The sequence below is a fragment of the Nicotiana tabacum genome, chromosome 13, assembly GCF_000715075.1.
Source record: "Nicotiana tabacum cultivar K326 chromosome 13, ASM71507v2, whole genome shotgun sequence".
Taxonomy (NCBI): Eukaryota; Viridiplantae; Streptophyta; class Magnoliopsida; order Solanales; family Solanaceae; genus Nicotiana; species Nicotiana tabacum.
In genome coordinates this window covers 10,193,177-10,203,122 of record NC_134092.1, presented here as the reverse complement: position 1 = coordinate 10,203,122, position 9,946 = coordinate 10,193,177, and the positions used below count along the sequence as shown (strand labels likewise).

General features: G+C 33.0%; 1 long non-coding RNA gene across 1 annotated transcript; it reads right to left on the bottom strand.

Moving 5' to 3' along the window:
- Nucleotides 1–6,810: 6,810 nt before the first annotated feature.
- LOC107812952 (uncharacterized) lies at nt 6,811–7,910 on the bottom strand. Its single transcript, XR_001654208.2, has 2 exons — nt 7,197–7,910; nt 6,811–7,117 (listed from the first exon to the last, which is right to left on the bottom strand). It is a non-coding gene; the product is annotated as an uncharacterized LOC107812952 (long non-coding RNA).
- Nucleotides 7,911–9,946: the final 2,036 nt, after the last annotated feature.

The following is a 9,946-nucleotide window of genomic DNA, read 5'->3' as shown; positions in this document are numbered from 1 at the left end:
TTATTAGATATTCTGCAAACATTATGGACCCACAAACCAAAAGGAAAAGACAATGGAATTTTGCTAACCAGCAATATTAATTAATGGTTCTTATACTTTCAAACTTCTTTTCAAATATAACCAAATTTTCTTATAACTCCCATCTACTTTCTCTTTATCTTCTGTGTCTATTTTCTTTCATTTTCTTTGGGTGGTGGACCAAATTATCTTTGTATTTAGTTTTATTTATACTTATTGTTCATACATATGTATAAGGTTCGAATTATTATCACGGGTTGCAATGATGTATAAGATCAAAGCTCCGAGGGTCAACTAATTAGAGATCTTGTATTCGAGCTCTAAGTATGAGAAAATTCTGGTAACAAACGTTTTTTCTTAAATGAGTTTTATACGACGAGCATCCAGATTAGTTGAGCCTCAATACAGATATCGTACACCGAACGAAAATCAAAAAAAGTTTGAATTCAACACACTAAATTTTGTCGAACGCGTTAAATCATGGTTGGATTTGCCACTGTACGTGGCATTTTTTCATACCCTAAGAAGTGACATACTATTTAATAAAAAGAAAAATATTTTATTTGCTGAGTTGAATAAGTCATACCACTTTGAATAACATAGGCAATAAGGGAATCAAAAATTCATATTCATTCCCCAGGTGTCAATTGAGGGTTAAAAAGAAAAAGAAAGAATAGACATACTGTTATAAATATAACTCAAAATAACAATATCGAACAAGAAAAAATAAGGTAAGAGATATAGAGAGAAAGAGAGGAAGAGAGATTCTTATTTCTTCTTCAATTGTGTGTTTTTCCTATCTATTACAAGGCCTTTATATAGGCATGAAAAGTGAATAAAAATATGTCATTGAATATGTCATTAAGCATAGAAATAAGTCATTGAATATGTCATTAAGCATTTGGGAAGATCATGAAGGAAGAGTAGACATCCAACATAATTTGATTTCTCTTATAACACTCCCCCTTGGATGTCCATAGATAATGTGCCTCGCTAAAACCTTATTAGGAAAAAATTCTATTGAAAAAAAAAATCATAGTGAAGGAAAAAAGAGTACACATGTTTAGAAATACGCCTTTTGGTTGCCTCATTAAAAACCTTGCAAGAAAAACTCAGTGGGACAAAACCTTGTACTATTCTTGTGGAGAGACTCAATTTCTTCATTCATTGCAATCAACCACTTGGCTGAGTCAGCACCAGAAACTGCTTCTGAATATTTTGATGGTTCTCCAATTTTTTCAGTTTCCTGTGCAACTAAAAAAGCAAATGCAACATAATCTCCAAACCTTAATGGTTGTTTACCTTCTCTTCTTGGTCTATGTTTGGCTATAGAATACTCTTCTTCTTCTGGTTCAACTTCAGGAGTCTCAACTTCAGGAATTTTCACCCCAGATGCATACCTAAGAAAAATGCACTTTTTAGCCCTTGGCTATAATTTTTCATCATTTACATGCATGTATGCAGGGCAACCAATATCTTTAAATTAGAATAATTAGCAGGAGTACCTGACCACATTTCCTCTGGAGTCTTAAAGTTCAAAAGTGCAGAAGGAGCTCGCTTGACAATATAACAAGCTGTAGAGATAGCTTCTGCCCAAAAGGCGTTTGTCAACCCAACATTTGAAATCATGCAACGAGCCCTTTCCAAAAGAGTTCTATTCATCCTTTCTGCCACACAATTTTGCTGAGGTGTCATTCTTACAGTACGATGTCGAGCAATTCCTTCATTCTTGCAAAATTCGTTGAATTCATCATTACAAAATTCCAAGCCATTATCTGTTCTAAGCCGCTTAACCTGTTTTCCTGTTTGTTTCTCAATCAAAACTTTCCATTGTTTGAAATTTAAGAAAACATCACTTTTATTTTTCAGAAAATAAACACAAACTTTCCTTGAATAATCATCAAAGAAAGTTAACATATACCTGGTACCAGCTTTTGATGGTGTACGTGAAGGATCCCAAAGATCTGAATAAATAAAATCCAAAGTACCTTTTGTTCTATGAATCGCTGGAGATTTGAAGCTGACACTTTTCTGCTTTCCAAACACATAATATTCACATAACTCCATATTTTTGGTACTTTGGCCACTAAGAGACCTCTTTTGCTGAGGATGGAAAGACCTTTTTCACTCATATGCCCCAATCGCATGTGTCACAATTTGGTGATGTGAGAATCTGATTTATTTAATATTGAAACTGCAGCAGCACCTGTAACAGTAGATCCCAAAAGAGTATACAACGTACTAGATCTGTGTGCTTTCATGATCACAAGAGCACCATAAGAAATTTTTAAAACTCCACCTTTACCTATGTACTTGCACCCAAGATATTCTAGAGTGCCCAAAGAGATGAGATTTTTCTTCAAGTCAGGAACATGTCTAATATTGGTGAGAGTTCTCACCACACCATCGTGTATTTTGATTCGGACTGTACCTTTTCCAATAACTTTGCAGGCAGCATTGTTGCCCATCAAGACAACTCCACCTCCAATAGATTCATATGTGGTAAATAAATCCCGATTGGGACACATATGATAAGAACAACCCAAATCTAAAATTCACTAATTGTTAGATTTAAAACTATTATTAGTTGCTAAAAAAATAGTTCCCTCCGTCTCATTAGCAGCTACACTTGCTTCGGTAGTGTCAGTATTTTTGTGCTCATTTTTCTTTTCTGTATGCTTTTCTTTATTTTTTAATTTAAAGCATTCAGAAATAATGTAACCTTTCTTACGACAATATTTGCACATGACATTTCTGTATCTGGATTTTGACCTTGATTTAAGTTTCTCACTACTTGAATCTTTCTTAATGGATCTACCTCTTATGAATAAGCCTTCCTCTTGGTTCCCACTAGTTTCCCCAGTAATATTTCTATCTATTTGATCTTTTAATTTCAAAATAGATTTGATATCTTTATAAGTGATATTATCCTTTCCATAAAGTATAGTATCTCTTATATGTTTAAACGACTAGGGTAAAGAAACAAGCAATAACACAGTTTGATCCTCATCTTTGATTTCAGCATCTATGTTACTTAAATCCATAAGAAGAGAATCAAAAGTATCAAGATGTGTAAGTATAGAGGTACCTTCAGTCATACGAAAAGTGTAGAGTTTTTGCTTTAGGTAAACCCTATTTTCTACTGTTCTTTTCATATATAGGGTTTTAAACTTTTCCCATAAGGCTGTGCTTTCTGCTGCAACTTCACGCAAAACCTCATTTGAAAGATTTAAAATAATACCTGCTTTTATCTTTTTGTTTATGACGGCAAACTCCTCGTCCGTCATTTTATCTGGCATCTTCTTCTTTCCTTGCAGTGCCAAATCTAAGCCATCCTGAATTAGGATAGCTTCCATATTTAATTGCCACATTTCGAATTTGTACTTCGATCAAACTTCTCAACATAAAACTTTGTTAGAGCCATTTTGGCTATTTAAACTAACCCGCTTAGATTTGGCTCTGATACCAATTTGTTAGGATCGGGAAATCGGGTAGTGTAGAATTTAGCCAAATAATGTTATAATGACAATAACAAAGACAATGCAAGTTGATAATAACGGCAATTAAAGAAGATAAAGAAGAAACAAATTTAACGTGGTTCGGTCAAGGTGACCTACGTCCACAAGCGGAGAAGAGCAATTTCACTATACCAACAAGAGTACAAAAGAGAGTACAAAATTAATTAGAGTAAATACACTAATTAGTCCCAAATACCCCAAGAGAATAACCTCACAGGATCACTCCAAAGAAAGTGTTCACACAAGTGTTTCCCAACACTCACTCACTTACAAAATACTCTATAATGAAATAAAGGAGGAGAAAGAAAGACAAGAGTGAAAAGCTCTTGAATTGGTATTTTCTCAAATGAGAAGAAACTCCTCTATTTATAGCAAGAAATCCTTGGCCTAATAGTGGATATAATGTCATGGCAAATGTCATGAAAACTTGGTCCACAAATTGTGTTATAGTGGATATTATGTCATGGCAAATGTCATAAAAATTTGTCCCCACTTGAAAATAAGCCAAATTAATGGCCATATTACATGTTTGGTTCTAAGGAAAATATTTTTCGAAAAATATTTTTCTAATTTTCTCATGTTTGGTTGGTTTAAACATTTTGGAAAATATTTTTCTTATGAATTCATTTTCTTCCAATTGGAGGAAAATGTTTTCCTTATCAAGAGAAGGGAAAATATTTTCCAAAACTACTTTTCAACCTTCCCCACCCTCACCAACCCACCCCACCCCCCACACCCATCCACCTAACCCCACTTCATACCTACCCACCCCACCCTCTGTCCAAAAAGGCTTTTCTTGATAATTCCTAACTCTTATTTTTTCTGCATCATCCACCCCCACCCCCCACCCTCGCACATTTTTTTTTTTTTATAATTTTTAAATTTCTTTTTTTCTTTTTTCTGCACCCCCAACCCCGCCCAACTGCCCCTCCCCCCCTCCCCAAAAAAAAAGTTTTTTTTTAAAATTATTTTTTGTAATTTTTGAATTTCTGTTTTTTCTTTTTTCTGCACCCCCACCCCGCACAAAAAAAAGTATTTTTTTTACTTTTCTTTTTGTAATTTTAAATTTCTGTTTTTTCGTTTTTCTTTACACACCCCCTCCCCCGGCCCCTGCCCTCCTCCCCTTCGAAAAAAAAATATTTTTTTATATATTTTAAGTTTTAGTTTTTTCATCTTTCGCTTTACAGGTTCGAAATTTTACAAGTTCCAAAGTTATAAGTTCGGAGGTTTATGTGTTTGGAAACTTACGGGTTCGAAATTTTGCGGTTTCGAAAGTTTAGTTATTCGAAAGTTTATGAAATTTGTGGGTTCGGAAGGTTGTTGGTTCGAAAATTTATGGCTTCATGTTTATTGTATCTAAATTATTTATGAATACTCCCGAGAAGTTATTTTTCTTAATTTGCGTACCAAATACCGAAAAATAAATAAGATTACTACTTGTTTTCCAAGAAAATATTTTCTACGAAAAATATTTTCCGTTATACCAAACAAACCCTATATCCCCCGAATTTTTATTACATCGTTTTGTTAATAATTTTATAATATTAGCATCATTAAATGAAATCTAGTTAGTTTTATTGAGTATTTTTCTTAGTTAATTTTATTTTGAGAAAAAACGTATAATAGTTTATCTCTTGAATGTTATTTTTTGACATTTTGAAAATACATATAACAATTTATTTTTAAATCAAGGGAATTTATTATTTCATTAATAGGTGAAAAAGGTATTATTTATTAAACTCTAAAGATTAAAGGGATTAAATGAAGCTTACTCTATTACTCCATATATTTCAATTTATGTGTCATGCTTTCACTTTTAGTCCGTTTAAAAAAGAATATCATACTTCCTTATTTAGAAATAATTTAACTTTGAAGTTCCTACTTTGCCTTTAATGAGATAAATTATAACCATACAAATATTTTTTGTTTGTTTTAGAGCATAAATATTAAAAGGTTTCCTTCTTTCTTAAATTTTGTATCGAATCAAATACCACAAAGGCGGAGGAAATACTAATGATATTACTTATCGTTTTAAGGAGGAAAAAAAAAAGAACGAAAGAAGAAAAGGAAAGAGAATCTAATGTAGCACAAGAATCTATGTTGCTCGGACTCTCCGAAAATAGTGTCGGATACGTGTCGGATCCTTCAAAAATAATGTATTTTTGAAAGATTCGACACGGATGCGATATCATTTTGGAGAGTCCGTGAACATAGACAAGAATACGACAAAGTAAGGGCCGCTGAAAGGAGAACAAGTGTAGTTTGGCTAGAGATTTTTATTAGATATTCTGCAAACAGTATGGACCCACAAACCAAAAGGAAAAGATAATGGAATTTTGCCAACCAGCAATATTAATTAATGGTTCTTATACTTTCAAACTTCTTTTCAAATATAACCAAATTCTCTTATAAGTCCCATCTAAGTTGCTTTCTCTTTATCTTCTGTGTCTATTTTCTTTCATTTCCTTTGGGTGGTGGACCAAATTATCTTTGTATTTAGTTTTATTTATACTTATTGTTCATACATATGTATAAGGTTCGAATTATTATCACGGGTTGCAATTATGTATAAGATCAAAGCTCCGAGGATCGACTAATTAGAGATCTTGTATTCGAGCCCTAAGTATGAGAAAATCCTGGTAACAAACATTTTTCCTTAAATGAGCCTTATACGACGAGCATCCAGATTAGTTGAGCCTCAATACAAATATCGTACGCCGAATGAAAACCAAAAAAAGTTTGAATTCAACACACTAAATTTTGTCGAACGCGCTAAATCATGGTTGGATTTGCCACTGTACGTGGCATCTTTTCATACCCTAAGAAGTGACATACTATTTAATAAAAAGAAAAATGCTTTATTTGCTGAGTTGAATAAGTCATACCACTTTGAATAACATAGGCAATAAGGGAATCAAAAAATCATATTTATTCCCCAGGTGCCAATTGAGGGTTAAAAAGAAAAAGAAAGAATAGACATACCACTTAATTTATCATTCATGTTATACCAAGGGATAAACAAATGGCCCTGAGGACACCTGAGTTTCTCTTCAACAAAAACAAAGAAAAGCCCAAAAAAAAGAAAATCGATGCACAATTCATTTCATATTTACGTAGGGTCCGAGAAAGGGCCGCATCCTAAGGGGTGTAATATAAACAGTTTAACCTAATGCAATTATTAGTGGCTGCTTACACGTCTCGAATCCGTAAAATTATAAGTTACACAACTTTAACGTTGTTCCGTGGCTCCCCTCCTAAAAATAAACAATAAATCTTGTGAAAACATGGAGTTGCATTCCTTGACTTAAATAACAGAAAGACTATTCAAAATATCAACACTACTTCCCAACTAGTAACTATCAAAAATTAATAATTCATTTGACAAATCACTCAGTGCCTCCATTGTTGACTATAGTCATTTGGTACTGAAAATAAGCTTATGAAATGGCTAATATCCCAGTAGAGAAGATCAGGAGTGCTGACTTCTCTCAGATTTCCCATTACTAGAAGTCAATCGACTTTCACTAACGCCACCACTTTACACCGTATCGCGTCCTCATCTCCAGGCGCAGACGCAATAACTTCAAACAAATCCATTAAAAAAATTAACAATGAACTTCATTAAATGCTATATTGGATCAAAATTAAAATTGAACTGACTTTGATCAGAAACTTTGACGGCTTGTTCATATTCGGATCGTTGGATGTAGCGATTGAGCGAAGTGAAGAGATCTTCAATGGATATAGCTACGGTAGCAGCTGATGCCTTTGGTTTTTCTTTGGGCTTCGGAGCCCTTTGTGAAGCGATTCGAGATCTTCTCCTTCTACGACTGTTTTGAGAATGAAGAAACGAAAAGTCAGAATTGAGGAGGGTTTGCTGACTCGGGTAAAATATATTTGGGCCAAATCTAGGTACTAGTGGGCTGTTGGGCTGCCCTCGTGCTTGTTGGATCCAATCCAAGTATTGGTGCTTAGCTCTTTGCTTTAAATTAAGAAGAATTAAGAGCAAAATTCATTTATAGCCATTCGGGCCAAACTTTTAACATCCGGTAGCCCAAAATTATAATTTATATTTTATAACCCAAAAGTAATTCTAGTGGCTAGCCCAAAAATACTTAACTAAGAGGCTCAGATCTGCAAAGACAGATCGCGGAAAAGAGAGGCGACCACGCCACGGCTGCAAAATCACCGATTGCATGCAAAGTAAAAACCTTTGAATCGCCGCTTGTCCGGTGATTTGCCAAGCCAAGATACGGGTCAGATAGTCTCTATGCCCGATCCAATTAGCCTAGAATCCGGATAAAATATCCTCACTGCCTTAATTGTTATGTACCAAAAAAGAGGAACTAAAATCACAAAAACAGAGACAGAGAAAGAGAGATCTGGTTGTTGTTGATTGATTGATGCTGAAGAAATAATTGTATTGTAGTACGTATTTCCAGGAATTCAAGGATTGTTGATTTTGTTTTAAAAGTGAAAAAGAAAAATCATTGGCTAAACAGAGAGGGGCAACCAACCATCCTTTGAATAAAAATCTAAAGATCTCTATTATTGACTCATTTTTTTCTGGGCTAACTTTCTTTGCTAGAAAAATCCTTTGGTTTTCACCAAATAAATTTTCACATATATGTCATTAGTTGATTTTGACGAGAATTATAATTTTAGGCCCACCATTAGTATATATTTACATGGATATTTATGTATTTCTTCGGTGAAAATAGATTAGAATATTGGTATATTACAAAATAGACCGTCACTATACCAAAATTATACAAAATAGACTGTCACTATACAATTTATATACAATAGATTATTACTATATAAAATATATATACAAAAATAGACTGTCATTATACAAAAAAATATACTAAATAGACTGTCACTATACAAAACATATACAAAATAGATTGTCATTATACAAAAATATATTAAATAGACTGTCATTATACAAAATATATACAAAATAAACTGTCACTATATAAAATATATACTAAATAGACTGTCACTATACAAAAAATATACAAAATAGATATTTCGGGCTATTAGATGCAATATGTTTGGGCCGCAGGGCCATTTTGTGTCAATGGGCAAAAACATGGGTTATTAAAATTTTGAGGGGCTATAGAGGGTAGTTTTCTCAAGAATTAACCCAAATAGCCGCCCACCTAATATTTTTAATTAAAAACAGCCGGTAGATGTATAATATATGTATAATTCATGTATAAAATATATATAATTATATATAAGTAATGTATAATCTATGTATGATCACATAGTTGATTGAATTAATTTATGTCTACTATTCATAAAGTTGACCAAATATATATCGGCAAGTTACATATTTGGTCAGTCGGTCAAAAATAATTACATTTGATAATTGAATATACAAAAAATATGTATAAAATATATATATACAAAAATATGATTATGTATAAAAAAAAATATGTATATTACACATTAATATAAAATAATATACATTTTGTCCGCTATTATGCAACACCTAGGTGGGATTATCATAAACAATGCATGAGATAAGGTGACCGGTTTCTACGACTATACTTATGCATCATCTCCTATCCAAGTTGAGCTACTTGCTTTAAAAGCAAACCTCCATTTGGCATGCAAACTTTTGCTCATTCAAATAGAAATTGAGACAGACTCGTTAGAAGTAATCAAGAGCCTTGAAAAAGGTTATCCTTCATACGAGGTTATTATTCGTGATTGCAGGTTTTTAATGTTCCGATTGAAGAAGGCCATGGTAGCTTCTAAGCAGTCCAACCTACATCAACCGATGTATTTTGCAGCTCTACCTCCATTCGTTGAAGCCCGGATAAAGAAGGAACACATTTTATTAGACTTATTATAAATAATATTTGTATTATGTTGGTGGAACTTGGCAATCAAAATGCCCTAAGAGGCATTTTTATGGGATATAATACAATTAACCAACTTTAGTATTAATATATAAGTTTTTCCATTTCCTCAAAAACAATAAAAATAATGCTAAAAATAGATTTCACCATCACCATGAACAAGGAGGAGACGAAGACATGTAGCTTCTCTATTTTTTTCTCATTCTTCTGCCCATTCTTCGCGTAAAAGGAAAGGTTTCAAATGAGAAAAGGAGAACAGAAATAAACTAGAGACATACCAAACTATGGACAAGATAACCAACTAAATGGTAAGTATTACATTATCATTAATATAAGATATTTCGGGTACGAGTTCTGGGTAGAAAGTTGTTTTTATTAATGTAAAATTTTTTCGGTACGAATTCGAATTTAGTCCGGCATCAAAACACTCGAATATCATGCACCAATGATAAATCAAAAGAATGTAGAGAGTATAAGTGGGCTCCTTTATATCTAGAGTTGCATATGATATACATGTGATTTCATAACTTTCACACA